This window comes from Glossina fuscipes, unplaced genomic scaffold, assembly GCF_014805625.2.
Source record: "Glossina fuscipes isolate IAEA_lab_2018 unplaced genomic scaffold, Yale_Gfus_2 1, whole genome shotgun sequence".
Classification (NCBI taxonomy): domain Eukaryota; kingdom Metazoa; phylum Arthropoda; class Insecta; order Diptera; family Glossinidae; genus Glossina; species Glossina fuscipes.
In genome coordinates this window covers 20909334-20936235 of record NW_023998415.1, presented here as the reverse complement: position 1 = coordinate 20936235, position 26902 = coordinate 20909334, and the positions used below count along the sequence as shown (strand labels likewise).

Sequence of the window (26902 nt, the reverse complement as noted above, 5' to 3'; positions counted from 1 at the left end):
GATGTAAATCTGAAATCGAATGCAAATTTTTCTCCGAATAATCTAAAATTTTGACATTAAAATATAGGTCCAATTAATTGACTGACACGCCCACAATTATTAAAATAACTAGCAATCTTTAGAGCCAGCTTCAAGGGTTAGAAATCTTCTTACTTGCTTTTCCTTTTATTTTGTTTTGTTTTTGTTTTTTTGTTTGTAATGAATAATTTAAAAAATTAAATTTCAATTCTTTTAATAGCTTTTAATTTCTTCTTCTCATTTCAGATGAAAAGAGAACAATAAAAAATTTAACTCTCAAGTTGAAACTTAAAAAGAAAAAAAAAACCGCACAAAAAATAAATGAATAAATAAAAAACGATACCAATTAAATAAAGACTTTATGTTAAGCCCTTCAAAGTATGCTACAATCTTTTTTGTGTTAAGGATTATACTCCTATTTCATATCATTTATTAAGTGTATGTGTTAATTAAATGGAATTAAATTAAGTATAAACAAATGAACAAAAATAATAAGTAATAACTTAAGAATATTCAAGTATGCTATGAAAACATATGTAATAATTTAAAAAAAAAAAAAAAAAACAAAAATATCCGCTCGCTTAAATTTGAACGGTTGTGAAGAAAACGATTTCCACAAAAATTAATAATTAATTTAACAACTATTTAAATTCAGTTCTTTTTCCAAATAAAGAAGAAAAAAATAAAATAATAATTAAAAACTTAAAAAAAAAAAACATATCAAAAAATGTTTTCTTAATTAAATTAGACTTTTCTTTATTTACTTATTACATTAAAATTGTGAAAAGTAAAAAAAAAAAAAAAATTATATCTTGAAAAAAATTTTTTTTTCTCACATTTTTCGGTAATTATCATAACAACATTTGTAAGTTGTTCCTATTTTTATGCCTATTGTATCGTAGTAATTTAAAAAAAAAAAAAAAAAAAAAAAATAAATAAATAAAAAAAATAATTAAAATAAATAAAAATATCAGTAAATTAAAAAGTAAAAAAAAAAAGAGAAAATAAATCGCTTTTGTCGTTAATACGCAGATTTTTATAAATTTGTGTGTGTGTGTGTGTGCATTTTATTTGTGTCGTCTAACTAATATTCAGTATTACAGCAGAATTTCTAAAGCGTATTACTTTTTATGGACTAATGGGCTCAGTTTTGTTTTTTTTTTGTTTTTTATTTTTTTTTTAATTTTGTATGCATTTGTTTCTTCCATGAGTGTGTATAAGTGCGTGCTTTTTTCAATTACCACTGTCTCTATCACTGAGTAAATTAAATATTTTACATCACATACATGCTGGTGCTGTTCGAGTTCTCCGAGTAGGCAAAGTCTTTTATTGTTCTGCATTTCATATAATGGGTAAGTAATGCATTTATAATTGAATTCAATTTCATTGATTATGTAATAATAACAATTGTAATAATAATAATGTTTTGATTTGTTTTGCTTTAATTTTTTTCTTATCTTTTTTACCTATAATTTTTAATTAAATATTTTAATTCATTACAGGTAATATTTGTTTTGTTTTGTTTTGTTTTCCTTTTTTACTTTTCACTTTTTTCCGGAACGATAGTATCGAAATGGTTTAAATGTGCGCGCTGAACATTTGTTCTTTTTGTTATCATCATAAATTTAATTAATTCATTAAATGATTGTGATTATAGGCAAACAATTAACAGCATTATGGTTGAACGATTTCCAGTAGCATTGTGTATAAGAAATTTCGCTTAGATAGTGTTTTCCAATTAGACATTTTCGTATGTATGCTCATCGCAACGTGCATTAAAATAATAAACGATTTTCATATGTGTATGTATAAAGATCCATATATACAAATTTTATAAAATGATATCGCTACAGCGGTATTACTAGCCGCGTCTATCTATCTGATAAGAGAAATTGCGATCGTATCTCTACGACTATCTGTCTGCCTGACTACGTGTGAGCGTGTGCGTGCATGCATGTATATATATGTTCGTGATATGTATATGTGTGTGTGTATATATGCATTTATATATATATATATATATATGTATGTGTGTGTGTGCGTGTGTGTGTGTGTGAAGGTCGAAATTTTCAAAAGATACTGCTGGTCTGCATTAGCAGCATGTACAATCCGCCACCCTTCGCGCTTACGTACTAAATCTACCCCGACCTTTAGAGATATCCGCACGTTACCTTGATCACTTACCTCCGCGGGACCGCCGTTAGATATTGTTTCGCGAAGGCTGGTTGCAGTTACGACGCTCCATGTGTCAAGGCAAAATCTATTTTGCGTTCCCCTCCCTTTTATCTCCATTTACTGTCTCCCTAACCGTTTTAACTCCTGGAACACCTTGGTGACGAGGTTATTCACAGTGGCCCATTCTTCGGAGTTTGTGTGCTTAAAAGCGAATTTTTTCCCCTCAATTTGTCCATAAGTACTGCGATAAAATTCAATTTTATTTTATTCGGATTATATTTAGAACGTTATAAAGTCGTCCTGAATTTCATTTTATTAAAATATTGTTTTTGAATTTTTTTTTTCTCTTTGTTGAATGTTTTTTTTCCTCCAAGTATCGAAAAATCGTATGCAAAAGATTTTATGGGCAGTTTTGGCCTAGAAAGTGGACGTTTCGAGTGAAGCATCACTTGAAAATACTTGAAGCTGCCAGCACTAGAATCTCTTAGTCACTTTCTTCTCGATATTTATGCATTTAAAATTCCGTCATATTCTTAATGCCTTCAATACTTAATTAAATGGACTTTAACTTTTAGCTATAAATTCGTAATAGTTATTTTTCGTAGTGAATATGATTTTCTTTATTGGTTAACTATAATGAACTTTCAAGCCAAAGCGTGACAGAGTTGTTGTTTAAAATCGATGCCATTTTTAAAATCTAATATTATCAAAAAAAATACAAAAATAAATAAATAAATAAATAAAACAGAAAAGATGACATTTTCGAAAAATCGCCCGCCATTCGCTATATCTTGAATAATATTTCACGCAATTTTTTCAACTGTTTTAGATGGAAAGTTCACATCTAAGGGAATAAGAGCAAGGAGATGTTGCAAAAAAAGAAGAAGGATGTTGAAAGGATATTATCAGTGATTATTATCAGTTATTAACACTAATTTAGCGGCAGAGAAGTACTTTCTCAGATTAAAGTTTTAAGGATCTAGTGTCTAAGGCTATCATCGGCTTTATTGAAAACTCTACCGCACTTGAGATTTGAGCCCGCGAACATTAAGTTGGTACTCGAGCTCCTCTGCGTACTCGGGCATTCACACGCTTAAAAAAGAAAAAAAAACATCAAAAAATATTTTAAGTACTGCAAAATAGATTGAAACCTGTCTAAAAATGTTCTTCTTCAAACTGTGCTTAGTGTTTTGTGAATAATTTCGAAAAATTCTGAGCTTCATGTTTACTAAATAAATTTCCCCTTAAAGTATGATCTGAAGACTCGCAACCGTGCTATACATTAGTTGACCTTTCCTCTATTTTGTTCGCAAATTTCCTACAATCATATATATATATATATATATATATATATATATATGCAATTTAATATAGTAGAAGATAATAGATGCTGTACATTTCGTGTTTCAAAGTCGTGCAGTGCAATTCGAATTTCATCTCTGCGAATTAGACAGTCATCTTTCAAATTGCTTTAAAAATGTTTCGTTTGTCAAGCGACATTTAAAAGACAAAAGAAAACATGTGAAAGACAAAGTGCATGTAACACTCAATTCGAGCCGAATAGTTCTTCTATTATTGACTTCGTTTTTTCATTTTATCCAAACGAGCTTTTGTAACGCCGAAGGGGAAAGTTTCTAAGACCCCATACATTATGTGTATTTCTGATCAGCATCAAATTCTAAACCAATTAAAGTATGTCCGTCTGTCTGCCCTGGTCGCTCAAATGAATCCATCGGCCTCAAACTCGCCAGAAACATCGCAAATTTTTGCACGCAGGTCGGTATTAAAAATGGAAATATCCGGCTACAAGACACGATCACAATGCAAGATAATTTGAGACCAACTCGGTTTTCAAAAACAAAAACAATTTGCTTTTCTGCGAATTACTTTTAAACTACAATCGATGCAACAAGAAAAATTTGAAGATATAATCTACCTGGAAAAAAATGGGGAAAATTGGACACGCCTTGAATTTAGAAGAAAACCTTCAAAGAATGAAGGAATGAAAAAAATGCAATTTGCGACTTAAAAAACGAACTTTTTTTTAATAAAAACTTAGTGAAAGCAACCTACGCACTGCTCTTTGGAAAGTTACTTTAAAATTATTCCTATAAGTTGAAGTTCGTTTTTCGAAAAAAAGATTTTGAAACTCTGTACCATTCGTTTACCACTTTCCTATTATAAAATTGTCTTTACACCAGAGCTTGTCGATTTCGTCGCATCCACCAAAGATGGAATCGCACGAGGGGGTGGAGGGGGACGGCTAATTCTGAACAGAAAGACTGACTTTTTTTGAATCGCTCGTAGACCTACGTACTTTTGCTTAGAAATGCTATTATATGCCTGTAATTTCTGAAGGCATCTGTTAGTGCAATGGGGAAACTAAAAATCACTAGACAAGACATTAGAATGCAACTGTTTAGAAGAGATTTATTTCATTGGGAAAAACTTTCTGGTGCGTTGGAGAAAGGGGGTCTGAAAATTTAAGGACAAAATGTCTTTCGTGTACTGAACGGGTTTAAAGTATATCTTAAGACAATAACAAAGAGTTTAATTTTTAAATTAAAAACTAAGTTTTACAAGTCTCCTCGTAAAAGGAAATATTCGGCCGTCATTAAGGGTGTATACGCTCGTGAGGGTGTAGCTGCTCGTGAAGTTTATTTGGAGTTTTTTCTATTAAATCGCTTAATAGTGGATTACCAATACTGCAAAAGCGAAATTCCGGTAACCATTTCCGATTCTCATTTTCCCTTCATCAGCATTATCGATTTATGTGTAGCTTTATAAGATAATTAAACGTAGGCGGGAGTTATTATTCATAACAATACCTATTAACATTCGAGGCAAAATTGTTGTATGCTCTTATTATTGTTAACAATTTGAAAATGAACAATGGACAATGCGATAATTAAAACAATTATTTGCACAAATATTGCGAGCTATAATAACATATCAGCGAAAGTCACTAATCTTTGCGAAAAGTCTCCAGAATGTCAGATACGAATTCTTCTAATGTCTTGGGAGTATAAATTGGTTCGGTCCGTTTCTTTTTTTCTTGTTGTGATCATGTATGTGCATTTATTAGAACAAAACGAATGAACATATTAACTAAAGTACTGTCTGTCGCTGGCTGCTACTATTTCTCATCCCTCAGGCAATTTTCAAACTAAAAATAGAAGCGAAACGCTGTTCGAACAAATAACAAGCAAGCTATTAAAACCAGGGTCAGTTGAAAGGCTGCATGTTAAGGTTACAAATATTTGTAGAGCGAGTTTCCCTATATGAGGTCAAATTTCTTCATACTGAAAACTCTGCCTTATTATGCCCATATTTGTTATAATAATTACATCAACATCATTGGTAGCGGTGTTTGTTGATGGTTTCATTCGGTTGGAGCAAACCACAATAACCCGCCATGGACATGAAACTTTACCGTCGATGTTGGCGGTTCACCTAATCTACATCATGGTTTTTTTTTACTTGGAATATCGTGACACACCTAGCCGCCGTCATTCGTAAGAGTTTAGCAACACCATCCTTCGAATTAAGCAGAAAAAGTAAAGTTTGCGTTAAATGGCGTTTTTTGACACAGAACTACACATGCCTAAAGCCCCAAGCAGCTACGTTATGTAGCTTTCATTTTCGTACTTTCATACGATTGAACGCGTCTGTATAGTGTAAAGATAGTACATGGAAATGAAGCTATCACAATTTTATTCAGTATCACACGGTACTACTTGCACTATTCAAAATCGAACCAAACTCATATGTTCGAGGATGAGAAAGCATTCACGCACGATATCTGCTGGAAACGTTGCAATGAAATTATCTTTAGATACCTTATATAAATTTCCTTTCGAAATTGTTTTAAATATCTAATTATTGTGGTTCTTTTACTTATATATAGGAGATGCCTATTTTCAAATTATTTATATCAATTGGGCCAAGTCTTAAGGATCTTTTCCACCTTCAAAAATAACATTTGCGAAGTCTTTAATAAGCTGCTCGTCATTATGAAGTCTTAATAGCTTCTCTGCCTTGTGTACCGTTTCCAGTGCACGCAAAGCTCAGTTTTTTAAATTAAGATCGAAGAAACAGATCAGTGTCTTATACGACGTAATGACTTTTATAGTACTTTGAGATCTGCACAATTGATGACGACAAAGAGTATGCACTTTTTCCCATAAGCATACAAGAAAGAAAAAAAAACAACTTCCAATTATTTGTGGAACCGTCATGTAGTTAAAAGCAGCTTAACAGACAAGATGTTACTATTCTCCTAGCCATCTCAATGGTGGTATGCAATACATCTCCATTCTTTTATACTAAAATCTGTAATTTACAGAACACAAAATCGTTACTTAAATGCCAAATAAGTGGATGCGTACATAATTCTGTGCAACGTGCAATTGTGAATTGATTCAGCTATCGGCAGATTTCTATTTTCGTAGAATACATTTTCTAAGAACCTGTTACTGAAGTTTCGAGGCATCGATGCATTAGATAGACAAATTTTAAGTAAATCTTTTAAACAGAATTTGAAACTAGCATCGGTCAGCTCGCCAACAAAATTCATCAGTCAGTCAGTCAGTCAGTAAGTCACTTAAAGCCCAGCATGAAAACATAGAGAAAAATAACAAAAACATGATCTTCTAAAGAAGTCATGCTAAAATAATTTGGAACGGCCTCACGACCGACGACTCTCATACATCGGTCTTTTGTTTTATTTTATACAAGAATACATTCTTGGCAAAATTATGGCCACGCTTGCTTCTTTTTTTTTTTCTTTAAATAATGTTTTCGATTACGTAAATTTCTAAACGAACTTACGCCTAATTTAACCCAAGTTTATGTTATGACATATCAGTTATTGATGCGAAAGAGCTTTATAACGTAAAAGTGTGAAGCTTTAATACAATTTAAACCTACATCTGATAACCGCATTGATCACATAATTGCTTTTTCTAAAATCCTGAAGTTTAATATGAAGGCAGACAGAGCAAAAAAAAAAAAAAGAAAAAAGAAACAAATACAACAAAAAACAAAAATGTGTAGAATAAAATATATTGGAAAAGTCAGTGGTCCAATGAAATTTTTCTACATTGTTACTTGATAATGACGATGATGATGTTGTTGCCGCATTTATATTTAAATTTCAAATTAAAATGTTAGACAAAATTTAAAACTCAGTACACACACACTTGCCTAATATCTGTACATTGAATGTTCATACAATCACAATGGTTTGCGAAAAACGTGCATAGATTGTAATATAATAACGATTTTTCTGAAAATAAAAGTATTTGACAAAAATAAAAAGAGAAGAAAGACAAAAAAAAAAAATAAATAAATAAATAAAAATAATAGTAAAAATGATAAAATTGAATTCCTAAAAAATACGTGCAAATTGCGAAACAATTTGTTTTGCGCGCATCTATATCTCTTGTTGGGCTATTAGTGTAAAATTTCATGGAATTTTTTGTAGTAAAATTGTTTGAGTACATTTTCACGTTCATATAAATAAAACAATTTGAAAACTATTTGTTTTGGAGCGTGGCCGGAAGTATTCGATATATATTTACTTTTAAAATGTTTTTATATATATATATATATTTTTTTTTTTTGTATGCCCATTTTAGGAATACAATGGAATCGAAATAGAAATTCTGTATTGCGATATTCAATGCGAACAATGAGAGTCGCTTTTAACCGTAAACATTTCAATAGAAAACGGAAAGGGTAATTGGCAAGCGTTGAAAACGTTACGTTGAAGAGCCTTTAATGGCGCTATCAACTTAGGCTTCTCGACAGATCCTTGCTTTTCTATAAATCCGTACATACTCCTCAATGGATCTGTGTAAAGAAATGTGTTGTGTACGGAGTTATTTTAACATTAATAACTGAAAAATATAATAAATAAGACTCTGATCAGACCAAGCTACTCATGTTTTTTACCCACTACCGGAAGATAAGGGCTATATTCATTTTGTCAAAACGATTGCTACGCTCAGAAAGAAGCTTCACATACTCCACAACGTATATGTATTCTTTTTTATCAGCATCATATTCTGAATGAATTGAAGCAACCATTCCGTCCGTTTGTCTAGTGTCTATTATAAACAATCTTCTGGCCACAAAAGGAAGATATCGACTTGAAATTTGGCAAAGACATTGAAAGCTCTTGCACGCACACTGATATTGAAAATGGCCTAAATTGGTCAAGCGACGCGCCTATAGTACCACGTGAAATGAGGTCATTTCCGTTTTTCAAAAGGAATAAAAAATCGGTTTTCTTCTCATTATTCATATTCTATGGACGGTGCTATAGCATTTGTACAAAAATGGAAAAAATCGAGCGGGCCTTTTAAATTGTACATCGTGTCCCAATTACATTTTTTTTTTTTTTTTTAAAAATCCTTAGAATGCACAGAAGGAAGTCTTCAAACCGCCACAAAGTTGAAAAATGCTTTGGCAGTTTCATATTCGAAATGCACCTAAGTCTTTCCGCACGTCTGTTCGTTTGTCCATCTGTCCGTCTGCGCAAATGTCTAGTTCTTGTGCTAAACATTCTTCCGCTCGCAAAAATAAAGAGATATCGCTCACAAACTTCAGAGGCCACACCTGCAACGCTTTTTGCTTCTTACACATAAATTGCAATACGTTCGCCATATAAATTCTGCGTTTTATTCTAAAAACAAAACAATCAGCCAATGCTTGTGTTAGGGAATCGCCTTTGTCTAGGTCATCTGCCTTTATGCCCATCCAATTAAGAAATTGAAAAGTTTTTGGCTTTGATCGGGATCATTATAACATTATCATTAATTTCTTGGGATATATACAAAACAGGGAGGGCTTGAGATATATCAACCATTTTATCAAAGCGTCTCTGTTCGTTTGCCCGTTCGAAGGACGTAGACGTATTTTTTTGTTCAGCCTAACGATTGAAATTTTTGAAACGTTTCCATGAAATTTGAGTAACTCACGTTATTGAAAACTGCTTGGATTGGACCACTGTTTCGCCCTTTTTCTTGTATAAGAAGTTATGTTGAAGGAAGATTCGTTACATGACAGAATTCATTCTGAAGCGAAATGGTGTAGGCTACTTCATGATTGGGGGTGGTTGACTATAATGTTCTTTTTAAAAAAGAAAGTTGTCTGTCCAAGTCATGGGCAACTTACACTGAAGTTACTATAACTAATAACAAAAGAAAAAAATAGTATCCGGTTGATAATCAAACTATGACCATCAGTACATAACTTGAATCATGAAATACTTATGTTAACTTTGATTCCGTATCAATCAAAATAGTTGACGTCTTCATTTATCTATTATTGAAGTGACGTGAATAGATAGCTTGGAAACTATCGCGTTTGATAGTCGAAGGAAACTCGTCTTTGGAAAATGGAATTCATTACTAGTAGCATACACTCAAATATCATTGTTACGAAAATCCCAAATTCAGTTAAATGTCAGCTAAGTAATTTTCGTAAGAATAAATTCCGTAAAGAAGGGAAAACCAAATGAGCATTCGCAGGCGCCTCATGCAGCTGCAGGCCAATGAAAACGATTAGTGGGAAAGCAAACAGATAAAAGCTAAGTGCATATTCGCAGGCTCGTCATGCAGGTGCAGGCCGATGGAAACGATTAGAGGAAAAACCAGGCTGGGATTAGACGATAACCATAAATTTAGGTATAGTAACATTCTTGTAAAATTGTATATAAATCGAATATTTGTGGAAAGTAGAGTTAGTCTGGCAAGAACGTAGAAGTTGAGAGTACGGCCAAAATAAATTGTAAATAAATATTCCTACTGTTGTGAAAGACAAAGTAGTGAAATAAAAGAACTTTGAAGTGCATTTCTCTTGATGAAAATATCCACGATCTAGTGATACGGACTGTATCTTGTAAAAAGCGAATTTCATAACAATATTTTCAACTCTCTAATAATTTTTGATTATGCAATTATCATTATATAGCGTCTACTAATTTTTCTTCTTGCGTAAACACTAGACGGGGTCATAAACGCTTTCGCTTTGTTTTCACTTGTTGACTTTCTCCGATTCCTCGGAATAGCGGCAAAGCAGTTTTCAATCTTCTCTCTATACCTATTATTTGTATTGATAACATATACATACATATGGACCGTATTAAGACATTCGATTTGTTGATGCCTATCTTAGGCCTTGATTATCGTGCAGATACTTACGTTAGATCGCATTGCGAATTGCTTCGTATCAAGTAAAGCGCGTTCACGTGCTTGATCTTTTAAAACATCGTTTATAAATGTCCTTAGCATTGTTATTCGATTGTGCAGAAGTGGATTTCTCTTTGCATCTCTTCGACATTTTCAGACTTTCGAAAACATTTTTCAAGTAAATTTTTTTTGTTTTAAAAGTTAATGTTGATCCCTCAAATATTAGCAATTTATTATTATATTCCCTGAAAAAGAAAAAAAAAACAAGAAATATCGAAAAATTATGATCCGTTCAAGAATATGTCTATATTTTGAGCGACATTATATGATTTATTTGTTCAGATATCCTTTCCGAGTACATTGGGGTAAGCAAAAATTTCCTCCTATTTTAAATAGTGGAGGTTAAGAACTAATAACTGAGAACTTATATTTCGCTTTGACTACAGTTTCGCTTGCTTGCATTATAATAATTTCTTGACCTCTACGCTAGTTCGCCTCTGATGGTTGTTAAATAATTCAATTCAAGGCTTAAACATTCATTTATGTTTTAACGACGAATTTACAACAGTTTGCGTTGAATGCATTTTTCGTCCGAATTTATAGTTGGTTCTGATAAGATATTTGCGTTGCGGCACTATTTCCCCAACAGCGTAAATTGTTAAAGAAACAAGGAGTAATTTTCGCTTCTTCCCATTTTTAAGTTTTTGTAGGTTTTAGACGCGCTTCTCATTTCACGCTCATTGTGTTCCTTATTGCAGCCATGTCTGCTTAATTGCTTGAAAAATTGCACATGTGACAATTCTACAAGAACAGTGCATCGTAAGAGTACACTTTAATGAATCTTATGATCTATACTTTACTGATTCTAGATCTAGAGCTTGGCCAGAGTTTGCTTTTGCTTTACCTTCAAAGTGTGCGAGAAAAGCCGAACAACAACGCAATGATCGCGTGGTCAGATCGCAGTGCAGCAGACTTTACATTGATCACCAATAGTATAGTGACCAATACACCCACATCTGCTTATCTCTTTCTCTTTCAACGCATCTTTTTTACCGGTAACGTCTTAAATGAAAAATGCACATACCCTGAGTGAGTGGTCATTTACAAAATTAGACGAACTTTGGGTCAAATTACAAGACTAGTACCGTTTTACAAGCCTTGTTCGATATAGCTGGGATTTGTTCGTCGTTTTGGTAAACTACTACAAGTTTATCATTATTATGACTCGATTCGAAAGCATAGCGAAATCATATTAAAACATATCCTTGATTATCGTTTCGATGGTGGAAATTGCGGGCAAGAAAAAATTGCAAAAAAAAAAAAAAATATTCTAAACTCTGGTTCAACATCAGCTAACAGTCGCCTGGATATTTTATTAATTCAAGGTAGGCACCCTTTTGCGCAAACATTGTTGGGAATGCTTTCTGTAGAACCATTCCAATGGCTTCGATGAGTCTTTCCGAGAACTTAAATAACTTTGAGAATATTGAAAGCTTGTTACCATTGAACGATTGTCAGATCGCTTGTTTAACTTAGTTTCTTTTGAGCTCGAAAATATAATTAGTTAAGAGGTGCATTCAAAAAGTTTATGGTGTGGGTTACTACGTCGTGTGTTTTGAGCGCGATTCTGCGAACTTGGTTGGCCTAAAGCGCGAAAAAGAGTATACTTTCAAAACTAGTGTGCAAAGGGAGCCTCAAAAGGAAGATTAAAAACAGAGGGATTCAATATCATAACTCTCTGACGAATGAGAAACTTAATATTTGTGCAGACGTAAGCAGTTCACAGCTGTGTTGGGATTGTCCGACAATGTCGGGAAATACATTCTTTGATCTTAACCTCTCCTCCAGGTGTTCATCCACACCCGATCTAATGTCCACATATGTGTTAAGACATATACTAAGATGTACGATTGTGTAAGGTTTTGTAAGATTATGTTAAGAATATCGTAAATTTGGGTCTCGTCATAATCCGCTATTATTTAATCTAGACTTTAAAATTTCCACTTCAGATCTAACCTATCATCACTGTAGTAAGGGAAGTTAATACATAGTTCCAGTCGGCAAAAACAATTTCTAACGGCACGAAGGTGTTTACATGCAAAATAAAGTCAAAACAAATAAACACACTACAGTGGGACACGACATAATACCGCTTCGGTTAAAACAATTGCTTACATAATGACTTTTCAAAATATCGAAATGGACCAAATTTCATCAGAATATCTCAAAAGTGTCGATCTGTAGGTTGAACAAAAGAAAACAAGCCAGAGAGACGGACGGGCGGACAGACAAGCTTACATCGATTCAAAATGTGATTCTATATCAGTCGGGATGATAAAAGGTCACATTTACACATGCCGCAGATCTTCTTATTTTCAGGAATATGCCAATCGGGGCTTAAAAAGAACTCTGGCGATTCAAAAATAACATTTGGAATAGAAGACTAAGCAAGCTCGATACTCGAGTTAAGATTTTCTAGAATGACAAGAAAGTTCATCGAAGGAAAATTAATGTTATGCCTTCGTTAGTTGATGAAAATAACATGTTTTCACTTGACATCGACAAGGCAAGCCGCCTAGTTGATAAGTTCCTTGAAAATATTTCAGCTGATCGTCTGTGTATCCCGAACTTCGAGTGAAATTCGAGTGAAACCCTAATCTCTAATTTGGCAGAAAAGAAAAGTTGGCAAGCTACAACTAGTTACTAGTTATTATAAAGAGAGTGATCAAGCCTTGACAATTTTCATAGTTGCTTAACACCTTCGTTGAGTGCTAAACGACTTTGCTCAATGGGCAAGTTGGCTTGCTCAAGTTGGAATGTTCCCATGAAAAAATTACTTAACTGCTGCGATTCTCTTCGATTTGTATTTTTTTATTATTTATAAAGTAAAAATTTTAGCCGAGTAATCGGGAGGCGTTTTATGATTTTCTCAATTGTTCAGAGGTGGCGGGTATAATAAAATGAAGGAAACAGATATAAATGTCTTTTAAACTTTTCAAAAGGTTTTGTTATCGGTTGACCATTTAGCCAACGAACAGTCCATAGACAATTACGCTCAAAATATGCATGCGCAGAAATCTTTATGGAGCCACAGGCGGACCATCGAAACTTTCTTACCGAACGGCATGATGTTAATTCCTCAGCTATTCTACAGGCTGCCCTCTTCCACTGGTCACCTTTGGCCCGTAATTTTGTAAAGTGCGATACGACCTTATATCCTACATATGCGTCCAACACATTTACATTTGCTATTAAGGTGTGGTAGCATATTAGGTTTGTTTTCCTATCTGTCTACAGTTAAGGAATTAACGTTTTTTCTACCAGTAAGTTAGTTCCCTATCCAATCTCTATTAGGCGCTTTGTATGTAAAACTATTATGCTCCGCTTAGCACTTGTAGCTCGCTTTTACAGGCATTAATTGATCGCATTCAATAGTATATATTGATGGGTACTAGGGCGGGGAAAATATTCGTGGGCTGCTAGCCACGTTGTAAGTGTTTTCTTCTTTGACGGCTCCACAAAATTAGGCGTAACACTATTAATGTCTGTGATTGGCATTGTTAAGATCATTTTGTATCATTTTGTTTTTTTTTTCTCTTTCTAATAAATTCTCTTTTCATAGCAATTGATTGTTTGTATGTGTGAGGTTGTATGTTTCTATAAATTTTAACATTAAACGTACACACATGTATATGTATGTACACACACATACACATGCACACACATACACACACACACACACACACACACACACACACACACACGCGCGTACACAACAAAGCATGCATACATACATGCATACGTACATAAGTACATATATGTAGTTTTAACAATAAACTTATGATCTAATATAGATATACACACATATATATATATATATATGTGTCTATGAATATACTTGTATTTACGTATAAAGACAATGAAAAATTTACAACACTTGGTATAAACAAGTGCAGCATCCTATTATTCTCAATCTAACTCGCATCAGAAGTGATACAACCTAACGCAAGTCATTGGTTTCGTGTTCTCGTTCTCGGTCAGTCAAATTTTCCTATCGAAAAAATCAAATACACTTGTACCTTTGATTGCTAGTTTTTCGCAGTTAAATTTTTTGCTTTATTTGCACAGTCTGTTGAATAAATATTTTTGTATTGCTTGTTGTTGTTGCCAACGATCTTAGTCTTGTTTTTGTTGTCGTTGATATGCAACTGAGTGTTCGTTTTATTTATGCTAACTTTTACTCTTTTTTAAATATTTTAATTTTTTATTGAAAAAAGTTTTTGCAGGCAGGCCTTTTAGGTTATTTTTACGTAATATTATAAAAGACTGCTTTGGTTATCGTAACATTTGTTTGTTTGTTTTTTTGTTTTCTTTTACACTTTTTCAACTTTCAGTTAAATTTACACCAATATTTTTATTTATTTTTTTTTTTTTTGCGTTCTTCATAAATTTATGCCATAAATTATTATTGACGCTCGCTGCTTGGGATTATTTAACAAAAATCATAGTTAATTTTTTACATCGTCATGGTCGTTGTCATTGCGAGCGTTATAGTTGTTGTTGCTGTTGTTGTTGTTAATAAACTTTAATAAAAATTGTGAAAAAAAAAATCCAACAATCGATGGATCTTGTTTTTTGTAAATCCGATTAAGTTTAATTATTTTTAGCCAAGGGCTGTCAAGCCGACTGCTAGTTAAAACCCATTAAAAAATATATGTGCGCACATAACTGCAGGTATTTAGCTGCTAGGCGGCCAAGCAAATGATGAAAATTGTTCAAAGGGAGTGGCAATAGGTGAATATATTAAACACTCTACGTAAAACGAAGAAGAATGCAAAACGGGGTAGCGACTAGTGATGAGGGGATGTACAGCAGCAGCATGTGAAATTATTTTCCTGTAGAAAAGATTTTTATAAAAATCAAAGTAAAAATAATTTCGTCTTTTGGGCGAATTTTTGAAAGCCATCACCTTGCATCATTATATAAGAATTTAGAAATCACTTTACTATTTGCTCGTCTTAATCAATCAGAACTATGTTAGCATATACCTTATAAAGATCTCTGCGAAATAATTGGAAAAACAAAACTGAAAATAATATCTGCTAAGGATTTTAAGGTGCAGTTGTTTATTGCTGTCATGGGCGTGATTAGATGTGAAGATCATCAAGCAAATATATATAAATCAAGTTTTAGTTTTCTATCTAGGCTTTTGCAAATATAGCCGTCGAAAAATGGACGGAAGAAACGAAAATGTAAATGGGTAAACAGGATAATGGTTGAGTATGGGAGTAGGCCGACATGGCTAAGACGACTAGAATTTTTTTGTTAATTAACATTAAATTTACTTTATCTCTGCCCTAATACGCATAGCTCTGTGTGTTACAAAAAGAAGGACAAATCTAATCCATCCTTATCCTCTGGTAGAGAGTGTAAAAGTCACCTGGTTTTTATTCATACAGTTATCGTTATATTACAACGACAAAAAAAGAAAAAAGTTCAACTTACACCATTACCCAGTGGTTCCGGAAAATATTGTAAAGCAAAATATACATACATATATATATATATATATATATATATATATATATAATAATAATAATAAATAAAAATCTCGGCCACACTTGGCCTTTGCTTGCCAACAAATTTTTACGTTATAATTCCCGGCTATTAAGCTTTAGCTTTTTACATATATGTATATAAAAATATGCATAAAAAATTATAACAAAAAAAGTCATTTAGTCACTAGAACTGACCTAACGGGAATAATACCAATACAGAGAGAATCAAGCCACACACTAGACACTCAATAGTATAGCCATAGGCATGCGTATGTGTTTATGTATATACATGCAGTCATGTATGTGCGCTTGTGTTTGCATGCATTAAAAGGCGACAATTGTTTGGTTCAATGCCGCATACAACATCTGTTATGGCAGACATGATGCCAGGCAAGCCTGGGCTGCTGTAGAGTTTTCTCTTACACGTGTACATATATATATATATATATATGTATATTCACATGGCTGCCTGCGTGCATATGAACAATTTCCTGTATGTCTCTATCAGTACCGTATAAAATCATGACCATTTTCAATCTGTAGATGTATGTGTAGATACAAGTGAACAAGTCAATATTTTTTAAATTGTTCATAATTTGCATTGTCTGCGTGTGAGTGTTTCAATATTTGTATAAACGTTATTGTATGAACGGTCTTCTCGTTTTCGTTTTCGTTTATTTTATTCATTTTTTTCTCTTTCTCCCCTTTTTGTTGCATTTTTTTCCTTCTGTTTTGTACTTTGTTTTTGTTATATATGCATATATATGTATATATATATATATACAGTAGTTTAACCATTTTGTATTGTTATAAATTGGTGAGATTTTTGTTGCTTACATTGCTCTAGTTGTTGTTATTTCTGTAATTTTTATATCCATCATCGCTCTAAGAAGATATGCAAAGTTTTTCATTTCGTTTGCAAGCGAAAGTAATTATATTACTTTAGCAATTTTTGTGATACACAAACTGACATACTAATGTTTTACAATACCACGTTTAACGTGGTTACGTTCGGTAATTTTTGCCGCATCTTCCGATTATATTTCAAACAATTTGATTCAGTTCTCTGCCTTTCTATTTCAATTATTCGTAAATTTAAAAAAAAAACAGAAAAGAAAAGTGATACGGACAGATGGACTGACGAATACGGAGGTATGGATAGATAATGCACATGTACATATAATTATATGTATTTTTAGACTTTAAAAATTCAACTCGATTAGGTTCAACTATCGAATAAATTTATTGGAAAAATTCTCGCAATAGAACGCTTAAGTTCGTTGTATCGTAAACCCCTTAGCCGTCGTTAAGCTGTATAAAAAAGAAAATCAAACATCGTATACATCTCACGGTCATCCATTGCATTTAATGGATATCTAAGTGACTTACAAATCATTGTTTACGAAGGTGAGCGTCCAAAATTCGCCTAAAGGCGTTTTGAAAAAATGCTTACATGTTATGTTTAATTTATAAACTTTTTATGTGAAATTGTTGCAGTAAAATATTCTTCTTTTTTCCTTTTTGTTGTCTTTATTTCGTATATGTACTTTATGCATTGCATACATAATTTAATTTGATTTTATTGGCTTTAAAATCGTCGCCCATACTACATAAGCTTATGAACATGTTTTCAACTAGATTTGATAATCAACTGAAAAATGTGTGTTAAGTTTACTGGAAAATAGGCTTTAAAATATTACAGAATTTCTCTTTAGCAACTCAAAAAAAAAAAAAAGAAAAAAAAAAAAAATATATTTTCAAAAATGCAATTTTTCTGAAGGCTAACACAGAAATCTTTAGGAATATTAGATGAATTTATTACTCAGGTCATTGACAACAAAAAAATTTTTTTCTAAGGAAATTATCATATTATTCAAAAGATATATATATACGATATTAGTTAAAAAACTCAAACGAACTGCTGGGAGATGACCTTGGCTTAAAGGTTAAAATTACAGAATATTGTACGTTGAGTAAAAGTACGGAACTGCTTTGTTTTTAATTTCAATGTTCAACGTTCGAGAAGTACTTCGGAATGTGATGACAGTATTAGTTAACTCGACACTAAGAACATAAGGTCCCTTTAAAGTGCAATTGTACTGAAACAGCCCGTATATGCCTTAAAGCACAGAAAGAAAGAAAACTCGTCTCTCGCAACTTTGGATCACATTGCACCTTTAGAATCTGCGCGTTGGTGTTTCTTACGAAGATGAAAATTTACTTACTTCTAAGCAGGTTCTCGGTGTTAGGGCAATGAGAACCTTCGACGCATAATTGCGCAATGTAATGGTAAGGCTTCAATGGTAACCCTTTAATCATGTTGCAAGGATTGCAAGTGCTTTTTCACTACGTTTTCAAGTCGCCCTATTCATCATCATGCACCATTAAGTCACATCTAATGTCTGAAAAGGTTCGCATGGCCATGCAGTTCAAAATCCGCATGTTGTGTTGATATACGTTCACGTAACTCAAGCGACGAGGATCATAAAATTTAAAATTTTGTTTTTTGCATTTTTGTTAACATTTAAAATTGTTAGGTTGTTCGAAAAGTTATTTCTGGTTTTTTTTTTTCCCAACGCTGGCTCTAATTGCACTTTTTCGCAGTCAAGTTGACTTTCAAGGCACCCTGTATTCATATATTTGAAAAATTTTGTTTGAACCTGATGAAAAGCTTTCTTCTCTTGCCTTATCAAATATGGAAAGTCGAAGGTACTTAACTCGTACTGCTCGCGAAAACATAAAATTGATGTTCAAGCGAAAGAAAGAAAAAAAAAAAACAATTTATTGGATGCATATGGAGGCGATGAAAGAACCGAACGCCCGTGTCAATACTGGTTTGCAAAATTTCTTTTCCACGCTTTGCCGCACGTTTTTGAATGTTAATAAGGGCTGATGAAGATAAAATGAAGGCTTCCATTAAAAGGAAGTCGTCGATCGTGAGCTCACTGAGAGTTTAAATCTAGTGAATGGTACTTTTCTTAATAAAATCGTTATACAATATAAAGAAATTCACTCTTGTTTTGACCAAAAAGACGAAATGTCTTTCTGAATCATGCAATAGAACTGTCAAGTAGGTCATATTGATCCTTTGTAGCTATTGATTTTCAAACAAATGGTTATAAAGCATATAATGTTTCAACATTTTTAGTGACTTTATTGGTATGAAAAGAGTTTTCAGTATCCAGATATAATCGGATTATTATGCCCCTTCCAGTTCTTAAGAGGCCGACGACGTCTACTTATTTCTACTAAAGCTGACCATTTTAATTTTCTTTTTTTATAGCAAAGATTTTGCTTTGATTAAGATACATATTGATCTGAAGATTGTTTGCAGAAACATACTACAAACATAATACTTTGCCACCGGAGGGCACACTAATCTGCTAAATTCCCCTTAAATTGCAGGTAGTCGCCGTCACTAACCCAACGTTGAAGTCATATTACATTGTTAAAAGCCAGACAGACGGAGGCACGGGCAAATAAGTTTAAATCGATTGAGATAGTGATTGTGAATCGATCGGTATAGTAAAAAGCGCGTAGGCCTTAAGCTCTTCAATGCGAATGTTACATATGTTCGCAAAAACTGAATATATCATGTACCACAAGTGGTATGAAGTATAATAAGAAAAATAACAGAGAGCCATGTTCGTCAGGATGGTGTAGAGACGCTTTGCTGCAATTACGATTACGACCTAAAAATGTTGTACGAAAAGTGAACTTTATATGACATCTGTCTTTACCACTCCCTTCTCCAGTTTGAGTTGGAAATTTTAATGCAATCGATCGATGGGTTCGCTGATGGTTAACAAAAAAAAGCCCATTTTTCCTTTTCCCATCCATCAAAATCGATAAATTTGAAGTTTTCTGCGTCATCTTTGAAAATTAACAAAATGAGATTAGGGTACCGTTCACAAACTGTAAACTGTTTTTTTTTAACTGCCTACACAAAATGCTGCCAAATGTTATCGTTTGCGATGTGCATAACAAACATATTTGTTTTTCATTTTCTTCTCCGTTTTTGCTATGAAAATTGGCGGAAAGATGGTAATTTTTTGCACCAGCACCCTACGCGGCTACGTACTGTAATAAATCTATTCCTTGCATACATTTTTATTATCCTTCTCTTGTACGCGGGGTATTTCTCACCATTAGATATTTTCTCACGCAGAACTTACGGTCTATGAGATATATGATATACGATCGTTATGTGTCCAGTAATTGCTTCTTAGCTCTATCATTTCCAGTCAAGGTTGGCGTAAATTATTAAAAGGAATTCGACGCAAAGAAATTGCGCTTTTTTCTTACTGTTTACATTCGTCTGCGTAGCGAAATGAAACGTATCCCTTAAGAAAACAAACAGATTCATTTATAGCCTACAATAATCTATTATGAAAACTATTCGTTCGATAATTTTCCTATTTGTATATACGTACGTAAGTATAGCGAAAAACAAAATTTTCTCTTAAATCATTACAACAACATAAGCTTTTTCATTATAAACAAAAAAAAAAAAAAAAAAAAAAAAACAACTTAACAGAAATTAACGGCAAAAAGAGAAAGAGGACCAATTGAAACGAACAAGTTAATCTATTTTTAAAAAAAAGGGCCCAACAAGATGCATTTACAGCTTACAATAAAATGTGTTTTAAACACAAAATGGTTACGAATAAGCAAAAAAATAAATAAATAAAAAAAAAAAAAAAAAGAAAGAAAGAAAGAAAATATATCGAACAAGGATAAAGTTTTATATGTATTGAATTTTGTTTTAAATACTTGAAGCAGAAAAATGTGTGCGTCTGTGGGAATTAATGGCAACCAAAGCAAAGCAGGCCAGATAGTAAAGTGGGGAGACTCTGAATATAAGAACAACAACAATATCAAAATAAAAAAAACAAAAAAGAAAAGAAAAAAAAAAAAAAGAATTACAATAAAAACTTCAACTTTGTATTGGCAAAATATATATATATATATATATATATATATATGTATATATATATAAACGTATGCGCTTACCTCGGTGTATTTGTAAGGCAGACGGACAAGGGTCAGTAAATGAATGAAATTCATTTTCATTTGAAAAGCAAAACGAGAAGTAGAAGTAAATATAAATTTACTATGTTGTCTGTGTGTAATTGCTGTAACATTACGGTTAAATACGATAGGCCGTACTGGCCGAAAGGCAGTCTAGGCAGGAAGACAAGCCAGTCGGCAAGCAGCGAAGCAAGTAGTGAGGCGGTTAAGCATTTAAGTATAATGCCATATAAAGTTTAATGAGCTGCAATTAATCGTACATGACGACATTATAAAAACATTTCATTTCGTTATTATTATTATTGTTGTTGTTGTTGTTGCTGTTGCTGTTGCTGTTATTTCTATTTTTGTGATAAAGTGGTATTTGTATGATTTCAAGGCAAGGGAAATGCCAGAAAGACGGACATGCAGAAACAAAGGCAGAGAAAGATACAGACAGAGAGTGAGAGAGAGAGAGAGAGAGAGAGAGAGAGAGAGAGACAAAGAGAAAGAGAAAGAGAGAGAATATTGAATATTTCATATGATTTAAGAGGATTATGGATCTCCTTAAAGCAATCTAAAAAGAAAACACAAATTATATGCACAGTGGTCATGAGTTGAAGATGGGCTATAGAAATTTTGAGATAATATGAAGAGACGATTACGTAAACGTTGACTTTAAAATGCTTATCAATAAGTAGTATTGACCATTAATTTTAAAAAGTATATTTCATACGTTTTCTTAATTTAATTTTTTTTTTTTTTTTTTTTTTTTTTTTTTTTTTAAATGTTTTACAAGATATGTCGAATGTTTTAAACAGAAGTGAGCTCGCATCGACGGAATCTCATCATATACGTTATATCAAGATGAGTAGCGGCGTTAAGGTGCAATCGCTGAATTAAATTTGAATTAGATTTATTCTGTTATTAATCGTGTTGGTCAAGAGCATAACGACATGTGTTGCCTTTGCGATGCAGAAATAAATAGAAGAGAATTTGTTATAGTATTTGTTGTACGGAGACCCAAAAATGCATTTTCATATGAACGAAGATGTTGAGTTTTGTGCCGAGACACGTCAAACCTTACTTTTCTTTCCTAATTCGAAGGCTCGTGCTGTCGAATCTTCAAATAAGGTCAATAGCGCTTGCTATTATTATGCAAAAGGGACGAATCATTAACATCGACGTTGAGGCTAAATAGCCGAGACAGTCCTAGTTTGGATGTTAGGTGAGGTGTGGCGTATTACGATTTGTACCAATCAACGAAACCCATTACCAGGGAATGTTACGTGTGCGTTACAGGCGTTAGTGTCACTATCGGCAAACATATCTTCGTCTGACTAGTGTTGCTTACAATCGGTGACTTGATAGAACGTAAGCAGAACTTTCGTTCTTATGATGATATGCAAAAAGATGGGCTGTTTTGGGGACAGCCCTAGCAAGCCTGCAGAGAGTTCATATTTTGCGTAGAAGACGAAAGCACTAGTGGCTAGTAATGCCGTTTTTACATTCTATATTGATTTAAAGGATTCCTTTTAGATTGGAATTATTAGTTACGGAATCAGTAAGACGTGTATGAGGTTATGTTAGTTAAGCATAGTGATGAACTGAATTGATATTATTTATATGATGAGCTGTTTCATTCCCACAATATTAGTCATAATGTGATAACTCGATTTGAAGCATGTGTTCTCTCTCTCTTTTCCAAGTCTTTCCAAGACTCATGTAAGCATGAATTAATTTTCAAATTGTTCGTACGATGAGCTGTTTCATTTCTAGAATATCAGCCAGAATGTTATTAATGGACTTGGAGGCTATCTTCTCTCTCTCTCTCACACACACACTCTCTCAAAAATCATTTCTCGAAGGCTCATCGATGGATAGATTGATTTCGAATATTAGGCACAATGTTATAAATTGACTTAAGTCATCGCTTCTCGGAGGTGTTCGATAAAGTGGCCCTGTCTTATATGTCTATTAACTTTCTTCTTCTTTTTTTTTTGTTATTTTAAATAAACCAAATGGAAGCAAAACGAATAAAAGGCCGCACGTACGAAAAAGGCTGATTACTAAACGCTGGGAAAATGTTTACGAATTTCTTTAAAACTCATTCTTTTACTATTTAATTACATTTCCGTCTCCATTATGCATCGCATATAATCCTATTAATGATATTTTAATTGTTCTATTAAACGTGTCTTAATTGTATTAATTAAAGTACGTCAATATAATATTTATGTTTAAAAAAGCAAAAAAAAAAAAAATACTCAGCGAATCCCAACGACCGGCATTGCAACAAACATTTTGAAGCTTAACAGAAATAAAATTGATTTTTATAATATTAACATAAATACACAATGGTCGCCATGTATGACGCAGCCAATTGAACGTCACGCCAATTAAAATTATTTAAATTTTATTCTGCTGACCGAAATTATTTAACAATGGGAGTTTTGGTGGGAGAAATTTCCCAAACAAAAAATAAATAAACAAATAGAAATAAATGCAACCGGGAAAACAAAGCGAATATTAATTAGGAGTTTTACGGCAATGAAATGAAAATATTTTTACCGTAAGTTTCCGCGAAAATGTTGCAACTGGTAGCAGTGAAAATATTGTGAAAGAATAAGAAAACTTTGCTACAGTTATGCGATCAGTTGCCGATACCTGCACTATATACTGACAATTTTCGAAAAACTTTTACGCAAATACTTGCGCGTTGGCTTTCGGTTTTTATTTAGAGATCAGATCGCATATTTCGTTTTGTATGTCCCTCGCCGAAGGATGAGGGGTATATTCATTTTTTCAAAATGTTTGTAACGCCCAGCAGGAAGCTTTAGATAGCCTCCAAACTATATATATATATATATATATATATATACATGATCAGCATCCACATTGTCAATCAATTTAAGTATGTCCTTCTGACTGCTTGTCTGTCTGTCTGTCTGTCTGTCTGTCCATCTTTTTACTATCTATTATAAGTATTCTCTTGGGCGTAAAAAGGATAGTTTCTCCTTCACATTTTGCAAAATCATTGAACGTTCTTACACGCACGTTGGTGCTAGTAAAAATGGACCAAATCGTTCGTAGCGTTCGCCTGCAGTACTATGTAAAGCGAGGTCACCTTTGGTTTTCAAAAGGAATAAAAAATGGTTGGTGGTCGTCGCTCATGAACTACAGCAAATAAATCTACAAACGTTTAAAGATATCTACAAAGAAGAACGAACTCGGTCACGTCTACTTAATTTTGTAGTGCGCCATTCTCTCATTTTTTTTCAAAAATCTTTATACAACGCACAAAAGCAAGCTTCACAAATCCTATAAAGTGTATTAATTATTGGCCAGTTTCAAATTGAGAATGCACGCAAGCATGTCCATCTGTCCATGTATGCAATTATGGCAAATATTTTCCCGCCCGCGTTGAGTTAACGAACCCAAACTTTTCACACAACACACATACAACACGGCCAGGCGTCTATATAACAAAAACTGTGAACACCTTCGCTTTCCGTGTTTTTTTGTTTGTTACTCATATATTACAACACACACGCCCTACAAATTTTCACTTTTATTCTAAAAATGGAAAAAATCGGTCGCGCACGTCCAGTATTGTAGAGTATACAAATTAAGTTCTTTCCTTTCTTTTCAAATTCTTTTTAACGTAACAGTGATGGGCGTAAAAGACTCGATCTTATTCGCTGCTAAATTTAAGCAAAAGCCACCAAAATAAAAAGTATTTTTGCTCGATAGCGATAAGTTGATTTGATTTTATTTATGAAAAACAGCCAAAAATTCGTTAACCCCTTAAGGTACAATATCACTTATACATAAAATAAGTCTGACCTAAAGATAGACTGCCATTAGTATTTCTGCTCGAAAATATTTATGAATTCAGTCCGTACGAAGTTTTCCCAGATACAATCAAAAAAACGCGTCAATTGCGCCTTTGTAGGTTAAATTCAATAAATTCCGTCCAATTTTTTAATGTTAATTCCTTTTTGATTAAGAGCATATGCCTACTTAGATATTAGGGAAAAGAATTATTTTTAATGATCGCTTTATTTTCATAGTCAGCCAGGAAGTATCCATAAATTGTAACTTTTTGCAACAAGCACTTAAATTTAATGGTTTCTCAAATTTTTTCCTATATATAGGCCTACAAAGGAGAGTCTAACATAAAATACGTAAACAAAACTTGTGTAAAATGAATACAATGACTAAAGGAAACCATTATACGAATGTGTGTAATAAAATTAAACAACCAGACATGAAAATCAAAATCCAAAAAAAAAAAAAAAAAAAAAAAAAAAATACTAAAAATAAAGGAAACAACGACCAGCAGAGATGACGAGCAAAAACTGTAAAGACTTTTGTGAGCCTTTTCGTAAGAAAACTACATTTCAGGAATTTTCGTAGAGGGAAGGAAAAATGTTGTAAATTTCGAAACATGAGTTACCTTACTAACGAAAAGCAAAATATAAAACAACAAATCGTAAATAAAAAGTGATAAGACAACAGGGCTTACTTGCATATCCACACTACATACCCATTACCTAGAAATGGTTAACAGGGGTTGTTAGAATGTTAAAGAAACTAAATCTAAAGAAAGTCAAAAGTTAGGAAAAAGGAAAACCTGTGAATATATAAATATATATATACATGCATAATATATGTATATAATAATGTGAATTAATACTCATTTATATCTATGTACTAGATACACGAACTCAAACAGTGGCAAAGATTGTGTTATGCATAGCGTTTAGTTTTGTAGTTTTCTGCTTTTTCCTATTGTTTTTTGATCTTTGAGTATGAGAGAGTGTACACCGGAAGTGTGCAACGAATGAATAAATGTTATATCCGATTTGCATTCATACATTAGTTTGAAATTATGAAACGCAATTACAAGAGGCGAAGAAGTTTGCAAGAAAACTCTTTCACTACTTTCAAGTTATTGTTGGTGACCAAACATTTAATTGGCTTCTTCTACGATAGAGTATTTTACCAGAAATACAAAGCCTTTAATTTTCCCCAAGTTTTTCTATACCTTTTCCTTCCTCTATTTATTTATTTAGTTTCTTTCATTCAATCTATCGCGGTATGGTCACCTTAAAGAAATCATATTCACATTCAGTCGCATTTATTATATATGACCCATAGTCTTAGGTACAATGTTTGGTTGTAAAATAAAGCATACGATCGACCATACATTCGCTGCAACGATCATATAAACTTTCATATATATCGTATATCGTATATCATTATGGTTTGGTAAAACGTTGTACATAACCCTGGATACTATTTCGGCACATAGCTTGTAGTTCAGCGTATCCGCTAAATGTTACTTTTGCTGTTTACATCATAGTGCAGACCTGCTCAATAAGTGTGGGCGGTGCAATATTTGGAACGTAAAACTATAAGAGGTGTAAGAACGAATGTGCGAAGTGCTTCCTTTTTGGGTATCGCAGGGGTTGTATTATGAGTTGCGTCAACCCCAAGAAACTATTAATGAAATCGACTAACGAAAGCCAGCTATGCGTAAGAAAAAGGGCTTCATAGGTTGATCACCCAAAGTGACGGGCTTCTGCTCCATATGGCAAAACTTATCCAAGAAAGATTAGCACCGCTGACCGCTCTTATCCCTCGCCAATTGTCGCATTTCGATCGATGAATCAAGGACTTTCTGAGTAAGGCTTTGACTTTCATAATAGTTAGAACAGTGACCAATCAGGGATAATAAGTTAAATAAAATATAATTCCAATTGCTTTGTTTTTTGTAGTAAATGTGACGCGAAGCTAATGTACACGCGAAATGCTTATCATGCACATTTTTTATCTATGATTTTTAGTTGGGCGCTTTAGAAAAAAATCGGAAGCTGGCTTAAATAAGATTCACGCAGAAAAAGGCGGAAAATTTCCCAATTTTTTATATCCTGTGAGCGG

At 33.0% G+C, this 26902-nt stretch overlaps 1 protein-coding gene across 4 annotated transcripts in view; it reads left to right on the top strand.

The window, feature by feature from the left end:
- Window positions 1-952: 952 nt before the first annotated feature.
- LOC119645097 (uncharacterized protein DDB_G0283357) overlaps window positions 953-26902 on the top strand; it is a 678949-nt gene continuing 652999 nt past the window's right edge. For all 4 annotated transcript variants that reach the window (XM_038045002.1, XM_038044999.1, XM_038045000.1 and 1 more), the window contains exon 1: window positions 953-1370. The gene's annotated coding sequence lies outside the window, so the exon portion shown is untranslated. The remainder of the gene's footprint in view (window positions 1371-26902) is intronic.